We start from the raw sequence: 25,460 nt of genomic DNA, 5'->3' as shown, positions 1-25,460 counted from the left end.
AGTATGTTTCCAGTGTGCATGTCTGACAGATTTGGATTGTAGAACACAGGATCCAAATTGGGAAGTGACCACTGATGACTCTGCCCTCCTCCTCAGTCTGCATAGCTGTTTCTGACATTGTTAATGGTATTACTGTGTAGTACAAGATATCTGAAGACAGTGTGAGTGGTTTGATTGAGGTCTTCTTCTTCTTCTTCTTCTTCTTCTTCTTCTTCTTCTTCTTCTTCTTCTTCTTCTTCTTCTTCTTCCTCTTCTTCTTCCTCTTCTTTTTGGTTTTTTTCAAGACAGGATTTCTCTGTGTAGCCTTCTTTGTCCTGGACTCACTTTGTATACCAGACTGGCCTCAAACTCACAGAGATCTACCTGCCTCTGCCTCCTAAGTGCTGGGATTAAAGGCGTGTGCCACCACTTTTGGGCTGAGTTGTTGTTTGTTTGTTTTTGTTTAAGGAGATCCATTTGATTTCTGACTCTATTGTCACTTTAAATTTTTCTCCGTCAGAGAACTGTGTACTCACTGATGCACTGTGTTGAGTTAGTCCTGATTAGAGTGGAATTATTCCATTTGTCCTTTTTCACACTGTTGGCTTTAGCTTTTGTCTGACTGTATTATTCTGAGGTATGTTCTTTCTCTCCTCATACCTTGAGAGGTTTTATACTGAGAAAATGTCATATTTTACCATAGGGCTTTAATTTATCTATTGACATAGCCATTTTTCTACTTTTACTGAGTCTACATATTTGGTGTCTTACATAGATTCGTCTGTAGGTGTTGGAACAGCCTTGCACTCTTGGTGTGAATTCAATGTTTCCATTTCTGTGTTATTTAGAGATGATCTCTGTGTCTGTGTAGATCCTGGCAACTGCTCTATGATTTTTTAATTTTTTGAATATATTTGTTTGGGCTCACCTGCTTTGTGCTTTGAGGTAAAGCCAGCTTTGCATGAGGACTTTCTATCGTTCCTCCTTTTTTGTGTGTTTTATGCAGTGCTCTCCTTTTGGCATTAGTATAAGGTTTGTATGGAAAGGAGAATTCCATGTTAATCTGTCCAGTCCTCAGACACTGTTGACGGAAACTCTTACTGCTTCAGTCTCAGCAGCTGCTTGCTGTGTGTTGTAGTTGTATCATGTAGGAGGCTGATTCAGTCACTAGTTTCTAGGAACTCATCATGTCTTCTTCAGTTGTGGTTTATGTATGTATGACTTTCCACAGCACTGCACAAGATAACACTGAAGTCCTTGTCAAATCTTTCAGTATCCTCATGTTAGCTCTACTTCTAATACATATAAATTCACTTTTCCAGTTTGAATTAGGTGAATGATGCTTTGTTATTACTTTAGTCCCGGCACCAAAACAGTTCTGTTATGTTGAATCATTGTACTGTCTTTGAGTCTCTATCTAGTTCATTAATCTCTGCATAGCCTTGCTATTTTCTTTCTACATACTATTTCAGATTGTTTTTATGCTTGTAAAGCCCTCAGGCACATAACTCTGGGCAAATATCTTTCATAACCTGAGCTTCTTGCTGCCAAACTTCTTGACTTCTCTTTGTTACTTCTGTGTGATTGTCTTTGCTGAGCTGTCACTCCTCTAGGCTCTAAGAAAGCGTCCTTGGAGCTCCATCATTTCTGACTCACTGTTCATTGACTTAAGAGTCCACAGTAGCTACTTAAGGGACCATTTTACAGGGCAGGAGATGTGACTCAGCAGTTAAGGGCAGTGGTTGTTCTTGCAGTTTCCAGGTTCAGTTTCCTGTGTCTGCCTGGGGACTTGACATCTTTCCAGAACTGAAGCTCCTCCATAGGGTCTGTTACTCTCTTGATCTCTTTCAGTTGTCTTATTGCTCTAGCTAGAACTTCAAATAAAATATTGAATAGATGTAGGGAGAACAGCCTTGCCTTGTTCCTGATTTTAAAGGAGTTGTTTTTACTTTCTTTCCATTTGATTTGATGTTGGCTATAGGCTTGCTGCAGATTCCCTTTATTATGTTTAGGTATGTGTTGCAGGTGGGTTGGGTGTATTTTGATGCTAATACTGCTTGTCAGCTTGTATCTTGCCTAAGAGCCTAACCTGTTTGACCAATAAAAGGCCATCACCCCTGGGCAGAGTAAATGGGATGGGCGTGGCTAAGGTTCCCGGGCTTTGGGAGACCGAGATAATATTGGGAGGAGGAGGGGAGAGGTGGAAGAAGGCTGCACCATGGGTTGGGTGAAGGAGAAGCATATGGCCAACATGGATGGAGATTTGGTCCAGATGCTGAAAATTAGCAAGTATTTGGGATTATGGGTGGGAGGTAGCTTGATAGAAATTATTAGAAGCAGATGGCATAATAAGTAGTTTAGGGATTTAATATCTGGCCTTCCCAAGGTTAAGTAAGGCAATTTTAAAATATAACAGGTGTCTGTGTCTTGACTGATTGCTAGCGGGTTAGAAAATACCACCATAATGATAATTTATAGGCCTAATAATAATATTATTAGGCTATACTGATAAATTAACCACAACAAGTATGTCCCTTGTATCCCTAATCTCTCCAAGACTATTATCATTAATTGGTGTTGGATTTTGTCAAAGGCTTGGTAGGTGGCAAATGAGATTATCCTCTGTGTTTTTCTTTTTTTTCTGTCAGTTTATTTATATGGTGGGTTACATTTACTGATTTTTGTATGTTGAACCATCCCAGCATCTCTGGGACGAAGCCTAGTTGAACAATGTTTGTGATCTTTTTGATTTGTTCTTTGATTGAGTTTGCAAATATTTTATTAATTTTGGATCTATGTCCATGATGGAAATTGGTCAGCAGTACTCTTTCTTTGTTGAGTATTTATGTGCTTTGGGTATCAAGGTGACTGTGACTTCTTAAAATGAATTGGGTAATAATCTTTCTGTTTCTGTTTTGTAGAATAGGTGAGCAGTATTGGTGTTGTCTTCTCTGAGTGTCTGGTTGATTTCTGCATTAAAACCATCCAGTCCTGGTGTTTTGTTTTGTTTTGTTTTGATTTGATTTGATTGGGAGTCCTTTAATGAATTTTTCTTTTTCACTAGGGGATATAGGTCTACTTAAGTTGTTTACCTGATCTTGATTTAACTTTGCCTATCAATTAAATTATCCATTTCTTTTAGATTTTCCAATTTGTTGGGGTACAGGTTTTTAAAGTGTGTTCTTAACTATTCTCAGGATTTCCTCATTGTCTGCTTGTATGTCCTTTTTGTTTCCAATTATTAAAATTTGCATATTCTATTTTGGTTATTTGCAATGAATCTACTCTGTTTCATTGAATCTTTATTGGTTTTGGTTGGTTGTTTGCTTGCTTTTTGGTCCAACGGAGTTTAGTTTATTCAGGGTTGTGGCATTAGCCTGACTCCTGAACAGAAGCTACACCTTGATCCTGGGAGTTTCTTGCTGGGGCAGTGGGTGCTTGTGTCTGCCATGCCACAGGCTCACACTTCATAGAGCATCATGGGGGAAATCCACATAGATTCGGTCGGTGCGCGGGGTGTGGGGGGGAATCCAGCCTCACGATGTCCTGAGGAATCAGATTCTTATGTATCTGTCCATTCTTGGTGACAATTGTCTCCTCATAGAACTCACGAGCCAGATCCCCATCTTTATCATAGAACATGGAGCCGCGGCGTGTGAATGGGAAGGGAGGCAACCCTCGGGCTCAAGACTGCACCAAAGATTGCTCAGCGCCGCCTCTCCACCCCAGTAGCAGTGGCAAAGGGCCAGAGGCCCCAGGCTTCAGAGCCTCTGATGCCCCTGTCAGCCTCTCGGGAGCTTGGCGGCCACTAGGCTCCCACAGTGCGGTGGGCGTGACCATGCCCCGCCCGGTCTCAGGTGCTGCTGCTGCTCCCTGGTTCTTTGTATTCTTCTCTTTGGTATCTGTTTACTTGATTTTGAGTGTGTTATGAGTTCCTTTAGCGTTTGTTACTTTGTGAACTTTCTGTGGAGAAACAGTGTTAGTTGTCTCTTCTTGATCCTGAAGCTTTGCCTCTCATTTCTTGGCAACTCTGTGTTTTCCAGTTGTAATCATCAGTTTGGGTTTTTGTTACTTAAGTGATTGATATGGTTAACACATTGGTTTTTGGTTTTTCAAACTTTCAGCAAATGCTGAAACAAAAGCAGGACTTTTCAAGGAGAAAAGAAAGAGGGCCCTTGATCTGGATTGGAAGCCTAACAAGGTGCTTTAAGGGCAATACTTCCTCCTGCCCAAGCCTTAAATTAATGGAAAGAGTATGCAAAGTGATTCCTAGTCCCAGGAAGAAACTTCATATAAAACCTGCTGCTACTGTGGTCCAAGCGTGGTAGGGTCCATCCCTGCATAGAAGCCAATCTTGACAGGATCACCTTATTGTGCTGGTTCTAGAAACAAGAAAGACACAAAATTCAAAGATTCTTCCTCTGTGGTTTCAGTTCAGCAATGTCCCAGCTATTTATGTTTGGCAGCTTCATAGTCCCAGTGAGGAAACTGTGAGAGTTCATTGCATTGAAGCTGTGAGGATGAAGCCTAAGTTGCATTTTGAGACCACAAACAAGATGTTGAGACACCCAAGCCTTTGCGAAATCTGCATGGAGAGATGCAGATAGGGAGTGGAAGTAGCCAAACTGAGGGATGTATGAAAAGGTACAGGAATAGGTCATCTGAGCCCTTTGATGTGAAGGTCCATGTGTGTGAGACAGCGCTGCAGGATTTGGTGTTTGCCCTGCAGAGTTTCTTGCCTTGGTCTAATCTCCCCTCACTGTGTACACATTCCTATTTACTGGAATGAGAAGGACTATTCTGTGCCATTGTATGTTGGAAAGATAGAACTTGTTTAATGATTTTATAAGATGTGTCAATTAAGAGATTGTCCATAATTGTCAGAAGCGACTTTGGACATTAGAACAGTGTAGAAGCTATTGCTTTGAACATTTGAACAGTGTAGAGGCTGTTGCTTTGGACATTTAAGCAGTGTAGAGGCTGTAGCTTTTGACATTTGAACAATGTACAGTCTGTTGCTTTTGGCATTTGAACAGTGAACATGCTGTTGCATATTATTAGGACCATTACAATTAGACTAAATGCATTTGCATCACAGGGTGACCATAAGCTTATAGTGACCAGGGTGAGAATGCAGTTGTTTGAGTCAAAAAGCTCCTAGATTAGAGGTTGCCTTTGGGCACTTGTCTGGCTTTTGTGGCTTTCTTTGGGTAGCTTATGCATGCTTTTGTAGGAGGAGCCTTTCTAGATTCTGTTAGGGTATTGTGTACAGTTTACTCTTGTTCATTCAAATGCTGATTTCTCTACCCCACTATCTAGTTTGCATTGCGATGTTTATTTCAAGTATTTCTGGTGACAAGTTTGTATTGACATGTCACCATTTGTTCTCTTTTTTGCTAATAAAAGTCATCTAGCCAGTGCTGAGCAATACAGAGACTAGGGTGGGACATCCTGGTCCAGTGAGAGGAGGAGAAAGATCAGGAAGGGAAGGAAGGATGCCTTTGGACAGAACCAGGAAACACTAGGAGAAGAGAATTGGACCATAGAGACAAGAAAAATGAGAGGAAGATAAACTAGCTTGGAGGCTTAGTATTATGCTCTCTGCTAATTAAACAGATTCTAGTCTCTCTGTGTGGTGTTTTGGTTAAGGAATAAGCACTGATTATCTTAAAATTATAAATATTAATATCCATTCAACAAGATTCCTTATTGGGGATGAAATTTGATTGTCTAAAGACTCAATCCATTTCCTGTTCTTTGTGTCTACTGTGTTGTGGTTGAAACTGATCAGTTAGCTTCCTTCTCATGCTGTCATGCCTGCACCAGTATACACTCTATCCCTAAATCACATAAGATACAGTAGAACCAATTGCTACCCAATGCTAAGCTAATTTGCTAGTCTGATGTTTTTATATTTTTAAATTTGTTGTTTTTGTTTCTGTTTTTGGAAACAAAGTTTCTCTGTATAGTCCTAGCATTCCTGAAAGTAAGTATGTAGACCAGATAGTTGTCAAACTTGGAGATCCCCCTGACTCTGGCTCCAGAGTGCTGGGATTAGTTTGGGCCAACATGTCTGGCTGTTTTTTTACTGTTATTTTTTTTTTTAAGATTTATTATTTATTCTTATGTATATAGTGCTCTTCCTTCATGTACATCTGCAGGCCAGAAGAGGGCATCAGATGGTTGTGAGCCACCATGTGGTTACTGGGAATTGAACTCAGGACCTCTGGAAGAGCAGTCAGTGCTCTTAACCTCTGAGCCATCTCTCTAGCTCCCTGTTATTATTTTTTTTTTTTTAAATAAAGTTAGCGGAAGTTCTTGGAATGTAGGTTTTTGTACAAGGTAGCATATGCTATTGTGCTTATCTTCATCCACATCTTGAACTTTGAAATTTGGCAGAGAGTGTATTCTGTTTTTTAGAACGGCATGTATTCATGATATTAATATGACCTGTGCCTTCTGAGTCATTGCATTGCAGGCGTGTGACGTTCTTCCTACAAGGATTTGTTCGAATCTTTTGAATGAATATGAGTGTTTTTCCTGTATGCATGAACATGTATATCATGTGTGCCTCCTCCTCACTGCTGTCAGAACTCCTGAACTTGGAATAATGAATAGTTGTGAGCCCCGTGTAAATAATGACAATTGACCTCAATTATTTTTTCCTTCACTTTTCTTTTTCTTATTTTATTTCTTATTTTTATTTTTGGTTTTTCAACACAGTATTTCTTTGTGTAGCCTTGGCTGTCATGGACTCACTTTGCAGACTGGGCTGGCCTCGAACTCATAGTGATCTGCCTGCCTCTGTCTCCCAAGTGCTGAGATTAAAGGCGTATACCACCAATGCCCAGCTTACCTCAATTATCTTCAATACCAGCAAGAGCTTTTAACTGGTGAGCCATCTCTCCTGTCCTATTTTGTTTATTTATATTGCTATTATTTCCTTCTGTTCATTTATAAATGTTTAAACATGCATTCCCTTTTAGTAAAATCTTACTATTGTTATAGTATAAACTGGGGTACCTCAGGGTTATGGAAGATGAATATCAAACAGGAGTGAATGTATAATTCTTTGTAGGAACTTCAGTAAAGATCTCTGAGTTCTTTCTGTCTTTTTTGTTTGTTTGTTTGATTGATTTTTTTTTTTTTGAAGGGAGTCAGGATCTTAATATGTACGTCATGGCATAGAACAGGCTGGCACCTGCCTCTGCCTCCTGAGTGCAGGGATTAAAGGCATGAGCAAGGATACCCAGCTTGCCCATCATTTTTGTAGTTAGTAATTGTTCCTACAATTTCTCTGATGTGTGATCTGTGTGGTTCTTTCTCTATGTCTGTTAATTGACATTTCTCTTGCGAGGCTATTTCCTGTTCAAAGGACACAGAAACGACAAATGCCAAGAGATATGGAGGATTGGCAAAAGCAAGCCTGTGAGCCTCTGGAGGCAGCCCACTCATTTTTCACAGCTCTATCCCTTGGTTTAGGAAAAGCCTAAGTTATTTTGCCTCAAAACTGCTTCCTGTTGCTACACTGTCTTTCCATGCTTCTCTCTTGTGTCTGGCATAATGCATTATGCAGATCTCCTGCATAATCGTATGAAGGTGATTATATAGTTCCTGATAGTGATTTCTGAATAGATTCAAGTAACGTCTAGCCCTCCTACAAATTATCAAAAAACTGCTAGGAGTTCTGCGAACCACATGAATTACACCAGTAAGAAAAGCAAGATTAAACCACATTAATGATCAAGGGAATGCATTCATTCTAGGTTTAGTCCAGGCTGAGTCCTAGGTGTTTACCACAATAAGAAAGACCATATGAATATAAAAACAAAGAACAAATGGTTTTCTGTACAAGACAGGACAGACCCCTGTTTCTTGATAACAACCTTGGCACCAAAAACTCTTGTTTTAAATACATAATGTACATATGAAATAAGAAAAAGATAAAGCTTCTGCTTGGGACTCAGTGAGCTTATAGATAAAACTACTATTTAAACTTTAATGAGCAAAAAATGTTCAGTTAGATATAGTTCTAGTGAAATAAATTAAAGTCCTACTGTCATTCTCTTCTGTAATGATTGTATAGGGAAGATAAAAACCTATAGGACAAGAATAAAAGAGAGAGGGGCTTGCTAGAGCCTGTCCTACCCATTTACTATGTGTCTGTGTATATATGTTCACATGTGAATAGATATGTGTATGCATGTTTAAATATCTACATGTTGTTGTTGTTGGTGTGTGTGTGTGTGTGTGTGTGTGTGTGTAAAATTGGGAACTCCCTTGTGTGTATGAATGTGTACCTGTCTGCATGTCTCATTGCTTACGTGTGCTGATATAGTGGAAGGTTCCCTGAGGATGGCCTGGATTTGCTGCATTCTTCGCAAAAGAGACTGCTAAAACCAACGCCATCACCACAGGAAAGCTTGTGGGAATCTGCTGTTCAAAGCCCATGTTTATTTTACTTGTATGAGTGTATGTTTAAAGTCTTTTTTTTTTTCCTCTTTTTTCCCCCCTCTCCTTCAAGCCACTGTTGAATGCCTAAGTAAGTCACTAAGTTTAAAAGCAAACTATGGTTTTTCTTTTACAGCCTCCTGCTGTTTACATCAGGAAACTGTCACAGCCACCTGCCCTTAGGTAATAGACTCCTTAGCTAAGGAGCGGCTTTGGCAGCAGAAGAGCCAGAAAAACCAAATAGCTCAATTGATAAAGCATCAGATAGTTCTTTGGAATTTGCCAACACTGTGTCCTGTGCAAATACTAATGTGTGTGTCAAGGCTGGCCCTTGATGGAGATGAACCTCGTTATTCAGTTTCCTTCTAAAATGACTTGGTGGTTACAGTAGAACTTTTGTGTCTGAAAATGAGTGGAGGAAGCACCAGAGTTACACGACTATGTTGTCAATGGTGCAGACATGTACAGTGATGTCAGTATCCTGCTTTCTGTGTACACATGTACAGCATATCTTAGGATGCAGTGACCTATGATGATGAGCATGTGAACTTCACTCGGAAGAGTGGGCTTTGCTGGATCCTTCCCAGAAGAGTCTCTACAAGGATGTGATGCTGGAGCCCTACAGGAACCAAGCTGCTGTAGGTAGGACTGAATTATGTTTTGCTTTTTAAAGTCAGGGGACAAATGTTTCTCTGTTACTGATGTTCTTCTGCAATTTCAAATGAGAATGAGGAAGAATGAGGTGAATAAATCAGGCATGGTTCTTAGAGACTCTGAATGTAATAACTTAAATTTTCTTAATTTCCAATAATATATAATATATTTCTTATACTATATTTTAAGCTACAATCTGGGAGACCATAATATTGAGGACCGTTGTCAAGTTCTAGAAGACATGGAGGGTCATTTTCATGTGCAAGCTGATACATGTCTTGCAGAAGAAATTTTAATGTGCCCTGCAAGTTTTAAAGAAAAGCAACAGTGTTAAAAAATGAAAAAACTGACCCCCCCCCCTCTTTGCCCTGCCTCTGTGTGTCAGGCGGACCCAGGGGAGGGTGGTAGGTTGCAGCGACCGCCCCCCTCCCCCCGCCCCCCGTGAACCAGCAGTGGGAGGGGTTTGAACCCCGGAAATGGTGGGGAGCCCTGGATTTTCCCTGGACATCTAGACAGTTGGACCTGAGAAGGGGCCAGTTAAAGGTTGGGGCCTTTGGGGAGAGGTGGGGGTGGGGAGCTGAGACTCGTACCGGGACTAAATGGGGCCTGGGCAGAAGCTGAGCACCCTGTGCCCAAGGAGCCCCCCGTTGGCCTTGAGTGGCTGAGTGACTGAGCCCCCCCCCCCCCCAGAGCAGGACCTTCCCTTGGAAGGGCCTTGCAGCAGCCGGTGGGAGGGCCTGGCCTGGCGCTCCCGACCTCCACTCGCTGTTGTCCCGCCCTCCCCTGGAGGGAGGGGCCGAGCGCCCTCAGGAAGCATAGACCTAGGCTTTCCGAGAGTTTCCCGCCCTGCGTTGCCACTGGCCGCCTACCCGCCAGGAGATGGCTCCCGGGACACGTGAGAGTCTTCGGTGATGTTGACACTCCCAATGTCTTCGAGCAGCCAGGGCCCTGGGGCTGGAGCGCACCAACGCGGAACCTGCTGCTGCCGCCGCTGCCAGGCCTGTGTGCGAACTGAGTGTGGGGACTGCCATTTCTGAGGAGACATGAAGAAACTGGGGGAGTTGGCGGGGCGGGCGCATGAAGTGGTCTTGCCTGCTTCGGCAGTGCGCTGTGCCCGTGCTTCCACACACAGCTGTATGCGTGTGCTGAGTGCGGGGACTGCCATTTCTGAGGAGACCTGAAGAAGCTGGGGACGTCGGTGGGGCGGGCGCATGAAGCAGTCTTCCCTGCTTCAGCAGTGCGCTGCGCAGCTGTGTTCCTTCTGTGTGGGGAAGCTGGGAAGGAGGAAGGTGCATGGAGAGGAAGAGAAGTTTGGTTTGAGCCTCATGGAGTATACAGTCTGCAACGGGATCATCCACCCTGGCTGCCTGAAGATGGGAAAGGCTGAGGGTGCTATCAATTCAGAGATCCCCAACTGCTGGGAGTGCCCCCAAGGTACCCAGGAAGGATGGACAAGGATGCAGGTGAGGGTCCAGGGCACCACAGGGTTGACAGTGGTGAGGGGTGGATGGAAGCTGACAGAGGAGCCACCACCTCCACCTCTGCCCAGAAGAAAGGGAACCTTACCTGCTGGCCCTCCCCCTGAACATGTGTCTGGGCCCCCAAACAGAAGGAGTGGGAGGCAGGGAATGAGACCCCCGACCCCAAGGAAAAAGGTGAAAGGAGGCCAAGAGAGGCACTTGAAGAAGGTGGGTGGAGATGCCTGCCTCCTCTGAGGAGCAGACCCAGGCAGCCCTGGCCTTCTCCCCTAACCCCCACCCCCCACCCCCCAGGCTTCGGAATCCCAGCCAGGCATTCTCATTCTGCCACCCTAGGCTCCCTCCCGAGAACTGGGAGAAACTCAAGCCACCTATGGCTTCTGCTGAGGGCCCGGCAGCACCATTCCTATCACCACAGAGGGAGAAACTCGAGCGTTTCAAGCATATGTGCCAGCTGCTGGAGCGGGTGCCTGATACCTCTTCTTCCTCCTAGGACTCAGACACAGACTCAGACTCCTAGGGCACATAGCTTAGTAAGGACAAAGCTCCTGGGGAGGCCTGGAATGTCCTTCAGCCAGCCTGGGTGTAATAAACATGTCAGGGCTTGTTTCAAAGCCCAGTGTAGGACATGTCAGGGCTTGTTTCAAAGCCCAGCGTAGAAAATAGCTGACAGCCCAAAAAGCTGACGTCTGACCAGATGTGTGAGTGATAGATAAAACCTTAGTAGTAAGTTCTGACCTAGGAGCAGCCAGGACTGCAAGTTGGTGATAAGAGTGCCGCAGAAAGCTAGATGTGTGAATTAGAGAGGGTAAGGCTAAAGTAAGTATAAAAACCCTGAGAAGAAGCAGCCAGCTCTCTTCGCTCTCTCTTCTCTTCGCTCGCTAGCTCTCTAGCTCTCTCTCTCGCTGTCACCATGATTACCTAAAATGCTACCAGCCGATGGGTGCTCTCCCAGGATGGAGCAGACAGACATGCTGTCAGAAAACAACCCGAGAACTGAATCAAGTCGCAGCAGCGAACCTGTTCGACAGAACTTCACGATATCAGGTCGTATACCCTAATGGCATAAGCTCCCAGAACATTGATATTATAAGATGCTAAATGTTACTCCTATTAGAATTAGGATAGTGTTAAGAGTTAATGGAATGGTATTGGTGGCTTGGCCTTGGAGCCTTAGCCGCTGCCTTTTGTTGTAGTTGCCTTTGTATTGCTAATAAACCTCTCTTGCTAAATCGTACCACTTGCTCTTGGCCTGACTCTTTTGTTCCGGATTCTGAGTGTAAACTCTCTGCTCGCGACAGCTGGCGTAGTCGGCAGGATCTGGAACAAGGCTGGGGAAAGGATTAGTTTATGCTAACTTTCCCCAATTTACAAAGGGCTTGCATGTAATCTGGCTGAAAACTTATATCGAGTTACCAGGTGATTACCGGACTCCTCGATGCCAGAGGAGCGGGGAAAGCCTGGGTCCGAAAACACCACCCTCCCTAAGGGTGCGGAAGTAGGACGAACTCAGTGCCCGATGCCAACTTAAGAGCTGGTTAATGGCACAGAGGAAAGAAACTCAATATAAGGCAACTAAAATTCAAACAAATGCTGAAATTTTTCAGTAAACGAATTGAAAGATTGGCCGATCTAAAATTTGAAAAATTAATCAAGAGCACTCAAACAAGTAACCTTCAGTGGTACCTTAGGAAAAGAGAGATTAAACTGCTATACTGGTTGGCAAATAAGCTGTGGAAATGAAGTCTTTAATTCAAAAAACGAGAGGTTTACATCTAAATCCAGCCACAGGAAGCCCCCCAGAAACTGCAGAGGAATAGAAATGGTTGGGAACAGCCCAGGCAGTTAAAAATAGAATTGGCATGAAACCTACTGATGTAAGAATAGGTCTTATCGACCCATCAGTAGTGCAACTGCTGGTGAACAGGCGCCTAAGAATGAAGTACCAGCAATTTTGGTGAAAACTATACAGGATATAGACAAGGACCGAATTATGGGCAAAAGGCTAGCCATGAATATAGTGAGGAAAAAGAAGAACCTGGCCAGTTCATCTGAACCCTCATACTCTTTCCCGGTAGTAACTACAAGTAAAAGGACTCCAATCAGGAACATTGCCAGTCGTCTGAATCCCCTCAGCGATGGCAGACAGCCCCACTATATCCCGGGAACAGAGGTCAAAGAGTCCAGACCATACTCCCCACAGGAGATGGCAGATTTAAGACGGGAATATGCCCAAAATGGTCAGAAAGATGCACAATACATGGTCAGATTGTGGGAAAAAGGGGCTGACACAATCATTCTAACAGAAAAGGAGATGGGACAAAGTAGGGGAATCATAGAGAGCCCGTCTATCTATGAAGCATTGGAACATGTGTTGGACACCGCTAAAGGTGACACACACCCACTCCTGAATTGGATAACTGCAGCCTGGCGCTTAGCTTTCCCCACCCTAGATCTAACACAATTTGAAACAGCAGGTAGATGGACAACTTATGCAGAGGCAATTAACATTTGCAGGAAACTGGGTATTCTATGGTTCATATATAATGAGGCTAACACACCCCAGGCAGCACCATTTTTGCCATCCTTCAAGCGAATTATAGTTAAAGGAGCTCCACAACATCTGAAAATGAGCTTGACAGGAAGCATTCAGGGCTGCCAAACAGTGGCAGAAGCTATTAATTTCTTTAAAGGCTTCAGAGAATTAGAACAAGAACGAGTGATATCTTTCCAAGCGAAAGTCAAACCTAGAGAGCAGTGATAAGACCTTTCCTGAGGACAAGATCTTTTTTTAGGCAACGGGGGCCACAGGGCTCCTCACCCACAAGCACAAGTCAGACAATGGCAACGGAACCAGAATGGCAGGACCTAGACTCCAGACCATTTGTTAACTTCCCAATAGATATAAATGGAAAATTACAACCAGTAAGGTGGCTACTAGATACAGGAAGTCAAATTAGTATTATAAACTGCCACCCAAACCAAAACAAAGGATTTAAAAATATACAGGTACAAGGAGTAAATTCAACTAAAACAGTACCAGTTATTAAGGTAACAGTAGACTTATTTGGTAAAAAATATGAGTTAGACATGGCAAGCTTTACTGCACCCTCAAGTGTTTTAGGAATAGATCATATTAAGATGCTTTTTCCAAAATTTTTGCAAATCAAAAATATTAAAAAATTCTTCACTAATTTAGCAGAAGTAAAAATAGAACCCGTAAGGTTACCAGAAATTAAGCCCTCCTTCACCCCACAATATCCTATTAAAGGGAGAATAGAGGACATTACAAACACCTTAAGGGAACTGCTTAAAGAAGGTATAGTGACACCTACCCAAAGCTTTAATTATAATTCACCCGTTTGGCCAGTATTAAAGCCAAATGGCAAATGGAGATTTACAGTAGATTATAGGAAAATTAATGAATTAAGTCCAAAAATGCCAGGAACCTTACCTGACATTGAGGATATATTTTTAAGAATAAGACAAAATGGATGGCAACTATAGATCTCTCAGATATGTTCTTTGGAATACCATTGCATCCAGCATCACAGGAAATAACAACTTTTACCTGGCAGTCAAAGCAATATAAATTTTTAAGACTGCCTCAAGGCTATTTAAACAGTCCAATTATAGCCCACACCACCCTAATGAAAACCCTGGAGGACTTTGATAGTCAGGGGGTGGAGTTAGTATCTTATATTGATGATTTGATGATTTATGGATAGGACAAAGACAAAATTCAAGATACAGTAAAAGATTTAATACAACATTTAAGAGATAAAGGATGGACTATTAATCAAACCAAGGTTCAAGGACCTAGCAAACAAGTAAAATTTCTAGGAGTACATTGGTCCACAGAAGGACCTAAAATACCAGAAGAAGTTATTAGTAAACTAGATACACTGGAACAGCCTAAAGATAAGCAGCAGGTGCACCACCTGATAGGACTGTTTGGCTACTGGCGCCAACACATTCCTTATCAGCAACTCCTACTGCAGCCTCTTTACAAAATTATCAAAAAAGCTCAAGACTTTGAATGGTCAGAAGCACAGGAACAGGCGGTCAGAACCATGATTGAACTAATCAGACAGTACCAATCCCTTGGCTATATTAATAAGGAAGATACAGTAATAATAGAAGTATTGTATACAAAGGGATATGGTAATTGGAATATCTTTGCAAAAGGAAGTAGATTAACACCAATTGGCTTTTACTGCAAAAAGTTCCCATGGTCAGAAAATAAATACTCTCTATTTGAGAGGACCATCTGGGCTACATATGAGGCATGCAGAACTGCCCACTCACTAATAAAGAATAACCCAACTGTGATTTGAACAGAAATGCCCATTATAGACTGGATTAAAGCACCAGGAGAAGCCTGGGCAGGACAACCCATGGAAGGCAAAGTACTTCACTGGAAGTGGTACCTGTCAGACTTTTTCAGACACAATAAAGTATCAACCCAGGGTTGTATATCCCAAGCCTCAGAAGAAGTTCTGAGATCAGGAAATACAGAAAACCCAACCTGGTTGATACCACCTAGTCTTATACCTAAGGGCGCTGAACCTAGCCCAGATCAGACCATTGGTCTGTGGGGCACTAAGGAGTTCAGCAAGAATATACCAAATGCATGGTTTATGGATGGGTCATCAACAACTACTAATAATATAGTGAAGTGGAAAGCTGCAGCCTATAGGCCAGAAGATGGTAAGGTCATAACTGACCAAGGAACTGGAAAGTCAGTGCAACATGCAGAAGTAATTAGCAGCTAGACAAACAAAGCAGGAAAATAGGATATGTTCCCCACTATATGGATGGTGGGAATGGTTTAAAGAAATGGTAATGGTAGCAGGCATTGCTATTGTTGTCATTATTCTTGCAAAATTTGCTTTATCATGCAGAAATAGAAGAAAATATGCCAAACTTCGGAAAAGGACCCAGTGGAAGACGGTGTGACCCATTACAGCGCAACGGACCCCGCATTTTCATCTCATACTTCTACCACAGGCATTTTGACGAAATCAATGATCTTCTACATAGAATGGGATTGGCATTTGGACACATTGGAGAAGAATCCTGTCATTTCTGTCGACACAGATTCTCATCCATGTTCCTTTCAGGCCCCCCGGATGATGATAAATTGTTATTTTTAATGAATCATTTTGTACATCACCCTTTGGATAATATGCGAAGTCACCCAGTAGAAAAAATAGTACATATGTTAGCAAGCCTATTATCTTGTTATATTATGAAAGGATCTCATACTCATTATAGTTTATGTAAGGCAATGATAAGACATGACCCTTATAAAGCTAGAATGTTATTATATGGAGATTATTATTGCAGTTGTGCAGTGGAACATGTTTATATCCCAAAATAGCTTACAATCATGGGCAATTAGAGCACCTGATAGCACCAATGATGGATGAAATGTTATTAGAATTTGCAGCCTTTAAAACATGGTATGAAATGAATAGAAGATATAGAATTTTAAAACGTTTGCATATGGAAGCTAAGTTAAGGAAACAATTTACTTTAATTACTAGAAGTTTGCGCCATTATGACTTTGTAAACCCCAGCCCTGTGAGGCAACTGTTTAACCATCAATAGCCAACAATTGATGGCTTAACCAGGATGACACCTTTCATGTTGACATCATTTCAGGTGTCAGGGGGTGGAATGTAATAAACATGTCAGGGCTTGTTTCAAAGCCCAGTGTAGGACATGTCAGGGCTTGTTTCAAAGCCCAGCGTAGAAAATAGCTGACAGCCCAAAAAGCTGACGTCTGACCAGATGTGTGAGTGATAGATAAAACCTTAGTAGTAAGTTCTGACCTAGGAGCAGCCAGGACTGCAAGTTGGTGATAAGAGTGCCGCAGAAAGCTAGATGTGTGAATTAGAGAGGGTAAGGCTAAAGTAAGTATAAAAACCCTGAGAAGAAGCAGCCAGCTCTCTTCGCTCTCTCTTCTCTTCGCTCGCTAGCTCTCTAGCTCTCTCTCTCGCTGTCACCATGATTACCTAAAATGCTACCAGCCGATGGGCGCTCTCCCAGGATGGAGCAGACAGACATGCTGTCAGAAAACAACCCGAGAACTGAATCAAGTCGCAGCAGCGAACCTGTTCGACAGAACTTCACGATATCAGGTCGTATACCCTAATGGCATAAGCTCCCAGAACATTGATATTATAAGATGCTAAATGTTACTCCTATTAGAATTAGGATAGTGTTAAGAGTTAATGGAATGGTATTGGTGGCTTGGCCTTGGAGCCTTAGCCGCTGCCTTTTGTTGTAGTTGCCTTTGTATTGCTAATAAACCTCTCTTGCTAAATCGTACCACTTGCTCTTGGCCTGACTCTTTTGTTCCGGATTCTGAGTGTAAACTCTCTGCTCGCGACACTGGGGCAGCTCTGGCGAGAAGAAAACCATGGGGTAGCGGTGGGCTAAATGCCCTGGCAGTGGGGGAAGCACTGCTCAGTTGACCCCTGGGCCCTGCCCCACCACCATAGCCTCCACAGTTATGTGCCTCCCCACCCCAAGCCCTGAGCCTGACACTCTGCCTTTGCTGCTGCCTCGGGCTGCATGGCTCCATGTCTTTCAGCACCTTGGACCCTGAGAGCGATGTGTCTGCATGCGAGTCTGCCAGACTTTGAGCTGCTGGTGCTACAAGCGTCTGTGGCCTCGGATGGACCTAAGCCGGAGGAAGCCGCTGACCCCACCCATGCTTAATGGGGTGGTTTGCCACCAGCCATGTGCTCTGGACCTCAGATGGACAGGTGTTTCCACAAAAAGCAGCTCATGCGTTTTCTGAACCGACTGTAAGGCTTGCAGGAGTTGGTGCTTTCTGGGTGGTCCTGGCACTCCACCTCTGCCCTGGGCTCCACCCCACTGCCTGCACCGTGCTTCTTGGACCTCCATTGGATTAAAGATGTAAAAGACTACCAGTTCCTGGACCTCTTGCCCTCATTTCACCGCCTAACGTGAGGCCAGGTTATTTTCTTCATGACTTGACACTCCTCAGTTTAATATCTTGGGATTTCTGCCCCGGGACTTGAGCCAGCCTTCCCTTTTCCCACCTGCACTGATATCTTTGGGGATCTTTCCTTCCCATCTCTGCCTTCCACCTGCTACGTTGTCCATCCCCTTGGGGGCGTGGGTCAAGAGGTACAGGGGAGGTGCTGAGCCAAAGGGATGGTGGGGTGGTGAAGGTGCAAGTCTTTAGTAGAGAAGAGTGAGGGGGCAGGATACTGGGAGCCATGGGGCTGTGGGAGGTGATGGATGGGTGCGGGGAGGGCAGAGAGCAGACCAACAGGGTTCAGGGAACAAAGACCAGTTGGGTGGGATGGGGGTCCAAAAAGGGGAAACCAGAGGAGCAGTTGGGGATCCAGTAGTTAGATAGGGGGCTCTATAAACCAGGAAATGCCAGGACTGGGGCCCGGGAGAGGAGCAGATGTGGGGCTCGTTCCCTCTCTGTGGGGTTGCTCCTCTCCCTTCCCCCTGTCCAGATTTCAGTTCTTTCCCTGACCCTGACTCCTTGAACGTCACTGAAAATGGCAGCTATTACAAGGAGTGGGGGCTGCGAGTCAACCTGCTGTTCAGCTTGTGGCCCAGGGGAGTGGTGAGGGATAGCCCAGACCCCTGCTTGGCTCTCTACACCGTACTTGAACATTCATCTGTACTTAACCAGGGGACTGTGATGTGAGGGGACCAGCTTGACCTAAACTGGGCTAATGGGCACTCCGTTTGGACTGTCCCACCCCCAGCTCTCTTGCATTGCTGTCCCAAACAGCTCTACCACTCTGACCTGATGGTGGATTTCAGCTTAAAGATGGGCAAGATGGGACTCCTCCAGCTTGGCTCATCCCATTCTTTCATTGTCATGGAAACGTGTGTCCCATTTGCCCAGGGAACTGCCACTCCTGGTTGCCATGGGAATAGCAGCCAATGGACCCTTCCAGAAATCAGCGCTAAGACTGGAAACAGTCCCTCTTAGTTGCTGTGGGAACTCAGTTAACAGACTCTTGGCACCTCCCCCTCTCCCCACCCCTTTCCTTCTTCCAGTGTGAGTGTGGGGTTTCAAGAGCCTGAGGGAGGAGTTGGGTCCAGGTCCCACTCAATTTAGACCAGGGGGATCCGGATTGTACCACATGGGGGTGGGGGAGGGGAATCTATCCACATACCTCAGTTTACAGGAAGGTGCGTGGGTTGGAGGTGGGTGCTGGGCAGACCAAAGGCAGATGGGAGGGGTGGGCCTGGGGTTGGAGAAAGGCTTGACCTTGGGAGAACTTGAGGGAGGGAAGAAAGCACCCCGGCAAGGGGCAAGTGTGGGACCCAGCTGGTCTGGACCCTTAAACCCCCAAATCTGTACAATACGGTTTGCTATAGAACTCAGAATCTTCAAAAAACAAACAAACAAAAACAAACAAAAAACAAAAAACAAATGAACAAAAACATATGAAATAAACCAAAACCCCACTGCTTTAAGTTCAGTGATGATTATTATATTCTCATAAAACCAGGCACCGCAATGTCAGGAATCCGGTTTGTGGTTTTTTTTTTTCTCTTCAATTTATTTATTTATTATGTATACAGTGCTCTGCCTGCATGCACATCTGCACACCAGAAGAGGGCACCAGATCGCATTATAGATTGCTGTGAGCCACCATGTGTTTGCTGGGAATTGAACTCAGGACCTCTGGAAGAGCGGACAGTGCACTTAACCTCTGAGCCATCTCTCCAACCCTGATTTGTGTTCTTAAGACATTCATCTAAGAACTGAAACAAGGAAACAATGACCTCTTCCAGAGGTCCTGAGTTCAATTCCCAGCAAACACATGGTGGCTCACAGCAATCTATAATGCGATCTGGTGCCCTCTTCTGGTGTGCAGATGTGCATGCAGGCAGAACACTGTATACATAATAAATAAATAAATTGAAGAGAAAAAAAAAACACCATAAACCGGATTCCTGACATTGCGGTGCGTGGTTTTATGAGAATATAATAATCATCACTGAACTTAAAGCAGTGGGGTTTTGGTTTATTTCATATGTTTTTGTTCATTTGTTTTTTGATTTTGTTTTTTTTTTGTTTTTTTGTTTTTTGTTTTTTGAAGATTCTGAGTTCTATAGCAAACCGTATTGTACAGATTTGGGGGTTTAAGGGTCCAGACCAGCTGGGTCCCACACTTGCCCCTTGCCGGGGTGCTTTCTTCCCTCCCTCAAGTTCTCCCAAGGTCAAGCCTTTCTCCAACCCCAGGCACACCCCTCCCATCTGCCTTTGGTCTGCCCAGCACCCACCTCCAACCCACGCACCTTCCTGTAAACTGAGGTATGTGGATAGATTCCCCTCCCCCACCCCCATGTGGTACAATCCGGTTCCTCCTGGTCTAAATTGAGTGGGACCTGGACCCAACTCCTCCCTCAGGCTCTTGAAACCCCACACTCACACTGGAAGAAGGAAAGGGGTGGGGAGAGGGGAGAGGGGGAGGTGCCAAGAGTCTGTTAACTAAGTTCCCACAGCAACTAAGAGGGACTGTTTCCAGTCTTAGCACTGATTTCTGGAAGGGTCCATTGGCTGCTATTTCCATGGCAACCAGGAGTGGCAGTTCCCTGGGCAAATGGGACACACGTTTCCATGACAATGAAAGAATGGGATGAGCCAAGCTGGAGTGTGGGAAAGATTAAGCTTTGTCGCAGGTGGAAGCAGTCTTGGCGGGCTTTTACCCCTGGGGCACACCATGAATACCTTGTGAGAGACTGTTTGGAGCCTTCCTGGGCTTGGAATTCAGGAAGCCTACCTAGGAACCCCACCGTGGCTATTGTTTTCCTAATTGACCCTCGAAGGGAGGAGGGACCGCCCTTTGCATATGACTGGGAAGATGGGGGAGAGAAAAACAAGAGGTAGAAGGAGAGAAGGAGGAGGGGCGGAGAGAGAGAAAGGGACTGGACCAGCTCGTGGGACAGAGACACCTAAGGACCCGTCCTGCCAAAAGATTCAAGGAAGTTTACTCTTCTATCCCTTTAACCTTTTTTTTCTTCTTGTGTGTGTTAGTTGGGTTGTATAATAAAGTTCAATTGTTAATAAACTGAGCCAACACTGGAGGAGTCCCATCTTGCCCATCTTTAAGCTGAAATCCACCATCAGGTCAGAGTGGTAGAGCTGTTTGGGACAGCAATGCAAGAGAGCTGGGGGTGGGACAGTCCAAACGGAGTGCCCATTAGCCCAGTTTAGGTCAAGCTGGTCCCCTCACATCACAGTCCCCTGGTTAAGTACAGATGAATGTTCAAGTACGGTGTAGAGAGCCAAGCAGGGGTCTGGGCTATCCCTCACCACTCCCCTGGGCCACAAGCTGAACAGCAGGTTGACTCGCAGCCCCCACTCCTTGTAATAGCTGCCATTTTCAGTGACGTTCAAGGAGTCAGGGTCAGGGAAAGAACTGAAATCTGGACAGGGGGAAGGGAGAGGAGCAACCCCACAGAGAGGGAACGAGCCCCACATCTGCTCCTCTCCCGGGCCCCAGTCCTGGCATTTCCTGGTTTATAGAGCCCCCTATCTAACTACTGGATCCCCAACTGCTCCTCTGGTTTCCCCTTTTTGGACCCCCATCCCACCCAACTGGTCTTTGTTCCCTGAACCCTGTTGGTCTGCTCTCTGCCCTCCCCGCACCCATCCATCACCTCCCACAGCCCCATGGCTCCCAGTATCCTGCCCCCTCACTCTTCTCTACTAAAGACTTGCACCTTCACCACCCCACCATCCCTTTGGCTCAGCACCTCCCCTGTACCTCTTGACCCACGCCCCCAAGGGGATGGACAACGTAGCAGGTGGAAGGCAGAGATGGGAAGGAAAGATCCCCAAAGATATCAGTGCAGGTGGGAAAAGGGAAGGCTGGCTCAAGTCCCGGGGCAGAAATCCCAAGATATTAAACTGAGGAGTGTCAAGTCATGAAGAAAATAACCTGGCCTCACGTTAGGCGGTGAAATGAGGGCAAGAGGTCCAGGAACTGGTAGTCTTTTACATCTTTAATCCAATGGAGGTCCAAGAAGCACGGTGCAGGCAGTGGGGTGGAGCCCAGGGCAGAGGTGGAGTGCCAGGACCACCCAGAAAGCACCAACTCCTGCAAGCCTTACAGTCGGTTCAGAAAACGCATGAGCTGCTTTTTGTGGAAACACCTGTCCATCTGAGGTCCAGAGCACATGGCTGGTGGCAAACCACCCCATTAAGCATGGGTGGGGTCAGCGGCTTCCTCCGGCTTAGGTCCATCCGAGGCCACAGACGCTTGTAGCACCAGCAGCTCAAAGTCTGGCAGACTCGCATGCAGACACATCGCTCTCAGGGTCCAAGGTGCTGAAAGACATGGAGCCATGCAGCCCGAGGCAGCAGCAAAGGCAGAGTGTCAGGCTCAGGGCTTGGGGTGGGGAGGCACATAACTGTGGAGGCTATGGTGGTGGGGCAGGGCCCAGGGGTCAACTGAGCAGTGCTTCCCCCACTGCCAGGGCATTTAGCCCACCGCTACCCCATGGTTTTCTTCTCGCCAGAGCTGCCCCAGGCTGGCTGAAGGACATTCCAGGCCTCCCCAGGAGCTTTGTCCTTACTAAGCTATGTGCCCTAGGAGTCTGAGTCTGTGTCTGAGTCCTAGGAGGAAGAAGAGGTATCAGGCACCCGCTCCAGCAGCTGGCACATATGCTTGAAACGCTCGAGTTTCTCCCTCTGTGGTGATAGGAATGGTGCTGCCGGGCCCTCAGCAGAAGCCATAGGTGGCTTGAGTTTCTCCCAGTTCTCGGGAGGGAGCCTAGGGTGGCAGAATGAGAATGCCTGGCTGGGATTCCGAAGCCTGGGGGGTGGGGGGTGGGGGTTAGGGGAGAAGGCCAGGGCTGCCTGGGTCTGCTCCTCAGAGGAGGCAGGCATCTCCACCCACCTTCTTCAAGTGCCTCTCTTGGCCTCCTTTCACCTTTTTCCTTGGGGTCGGGGGTCTCATTCCCTGCCTCCCACTCCTTCTGTTTGGGGGCCCAGACACATGTTCAGGGGGAGGGCCAGCAGGTAAGGTTCCCTTTCTTCTGGGCAGAGGTGGAGGTGGTGGCTCCTCTGTCAGCTTCCATCCACCCCTCACCACTGTCAACCCTGTGGTGCCCTGGACCCTCACCTGCATCCTTGTCCATCCTTCCTGGGTACCTTGGGGGCACTCCCAGCAGTTGGGGATCTCTGAATTGATAGCACCCTCAGCCTTTCCCATCTTCAGGCAGCCAGGGTGGATGATCCCGTTGCAGACTGTATACTCCATGAGGCTCAAACCAAACTTCTCTTCCTCTCCATGCACCTTCCTCCTTCCCAGCTTCCCCACACAGAAGGAACACAGCTGCGCAGCGCACTGCTGAAGCAGGGAAGACTGCTTCATGCGCCCGCCCCACCGACGTCCCCAGCTTCTTCAGGTCTCCTCAGAAATGGCAGTCCCCGCACTCAGCACACGCATACAGCTGTGTGTGGAAGCACGGGCACAGCGCACTGCCGAAGCAGGCAAGACCACTTCATGCGCCCGCCCCGCCAACTCCCCCAGTTTCTTCATGTCTCCTCAGAAATGGCAGTCCCCACACTCAGTTCGCACACAGGCCTGGCAGCGGCGGCAGCAGCAGGTTCCGCGTTGGTGCGCTCCAGCCCCAGGGCCCTGGCTGCTCGAAGACATTGGGAGTGTCAACATCACCGAAGACTCTCACGTGTCCCGGGAGCCATCTCCTGGCGGGTAGGCGGCCAGTGGCAACGCAGGGCGGGAAACTCTCGGAAAGCCTAGGTCTATGCTTCCTGAGGGCGCTCGGCCCCTCCCTCCAGGGGAGGGCGGGACAACAGCGAGTGGAGGTCGGGAGCGCCAGGCCAGGCCCTCCCACCGGCTGCTGCAAGGCCCTTCCAAGGGAAGGTCCTGCTCTGGGGGGGGGGGGCTCAGTCACTCAGCCACTCAAGGCCAACGGGGGGCTCCTTGGGCACAGGGTGCTCAGCTTCTGCCCAGGCCCCATTTAGTCCCGGTACGAGTCTCAGCTCCCCACCCCCACCTCTCCCCAAAGGCCCCAACCTTTAACTGGCCCCTTCTCAGGTCCAACTGTCTAGATGTCCAGGGAAAATCCAGGGCTCCCCACCATTTCCGGGGTTCAAACCCCTCCCACTGCTGGTTCACGGGGGGCGGGGGGAGGGGGGCGGTCGCTGCAACCTACCACCCTCCCCTGGGTCCGCCTGACACACAGAGGCAGGGCAAAGGGGGGGGGGGTCAGTTTTTTCATTTTTTAACACTGTTGCTTTTCTTTAAAACTTGCAGGGCACATTAAAATTTCTTCTGCAAGACATGTATCAGCTTGCACATGAAAATGACCCTCCATGTCTTCTAGAACTTGACAACGGTCCTCAATATTATGGTCTCCCAGATTGTAGCTTAAAATATAGTATAAGAAATATATTATATATTATTGGAAATTAAGAAAATTTAAGTTATTACATTCAGAGTCTCTAAGAACCATGCCTGATTTATTCACCTCATTCTTCCTCATTCTCATTTGAAATTGCAGAAGAACATCAGTAACAGAGAAACATTTGTCCCCTGACTTTAAAAAGCAAAACATAATTCAGTCCTACCTACAGCAGCTTGGTTCCTGTAGGGCTCCAGCATCACATCCTTGTAGAGACTCTTCTGGGAAGGATCCAGCAAAGCCCACTCTTCCGAGTGAAGTTCACATGCTCATCATCATAGGTCACTGCATCCTAAGATATGCTGTACATGTGTACACAGAAAGCAGGATACTGACATCACTGTACATGTCTGCACCATTGACAACATAGTCGTGTAACTCTGGTGCTTCCTCCACTCATTTTCAGACACAAAAGTTCTACTGTAACCACCAAGTCATTTTAGAAGGAAACTGAATAACGAGGTTCATCTCCATCAAGGGCCAGCCTTGACACACACATTAGTATTTGCACAGGACACAGTGTTGGCAAATTCCAAAGAACTATCTGATGCTTTATCAATTGAGCTATTTGGTTTTTCTGGCTCTTCTGCTGCCAAAGCCGCTCCTTAGCTAAGGAGTCTATTACCTAAGGGCAGGTGGCTGTGACAGTTTCCTGATGTAAACAGCAGGAGGCTGTAAAAGAAAAACCATAGTTTGCTTTTAAACTTAGTGACTTACTTAGGCATTCAACAGTGGCTTGAAGGAGAGGGGGGAAAAAAGAGGAAAAAAAAAAGACTTTAAACATACACTCATACAAGTAAAATAAACATGGGCTTTGAACAGCAGATTCCCACAAGCTTTCCTGTGGTGATGGCGTTGGTTTTAGCAGTCTCTTTTGCGAAGAATGCAGCAAATCCAGGCCATCCTCAGGGAACCTTCCACTATATCAGCACACGTAAGCAATGAGACATGCAGACAGGTACACATTCATACACACAAGGGAGTTCCCAATTTTACACACACACACACACACACACACACACACACACCAACAACAACAACATGTAGATATTTAAACATGCATACACATATCTATTCACATGTGAACATATATACACAGACACATAGTAAATGGGTAGGACAGGCTCTAGCAAGCCCCTCTCTCTTTTATTCTTGTCCTATAGGTTTTTATCTTCCCTATACAATCATTACAGAAGAGAATGACAGTAGGACTTTAATTTATTTCACTAGAACTATATCTAACTGAACATTTTTTGCTCATTAAAGTTTAAATAGTAGTTTTATCTATAAGCTCACTGAGTCCCAAGCAGAAGCTTTATCTTTTTCTTATTTCATATGTACATTATGTATTTAAAACAAGAGTTTTTGGTGCCAAGGTTGTTATCAAGAAACAGGGGTCTGTCCTGTCTTGTACAGAAAACCATTTGTTCTTTGTTTTTATATTCATAT

At 45.6% G+C, this 25,460-nt stretch overlaps 1 long non-coding RNA gene and 1 pseudogene across 2 annotated transcripts; one reads left to right on the top strand and one right to left on the bottom strand.

The window, feature by feature from the left end:
- The first annotated feature begins 11,153 nt into the window (after nucleotides 1–11,153).
- LOC311591770 lies at nucleotides 11,154–15,762 on the top strand. The gene is made up of 2 exons (XR_014777194.1): nucleotides 11,154–11,609; nucleotides 15,467–15,762. It is a non-coding gene; the product is annotated as an uncharacterized lncRNA (long non-coding RNA).
- Nucleotides 15,763–21,526: 5,764 nt separating this feature from the next.
- LOC311591768 (F-box/LRR-repeat protein 19-like) lies at nucleotides 21,527–22,957 on the bottom strand (annotated as a pseudogene). The gene has a single exon. The product of its transcript is annotated as an F-box/LRR-repeat protein 19-like (transcript).
- Between the last annotated feature and the right edge of the window lie 2,503 nt (nucleotides 22,958–25,460).

This window comes from Acomys minous (genome assembly GCF_964271855.1).
Source record: "Acomys minous genome assembly, contig: scaffold_34, whole genome shotgun sequence".
In the NCBI taxonomy this organism is placed as follows: Eukaryota; Metazoa; Chordata; class Mammalia; order Rodentia; family Muridae; genus Acomys; species Acomys minous.
Note: the sequence above shows the minus strand (reverse complement) of the source record. Positions and strands in the feature narration are given on the sequence as shown.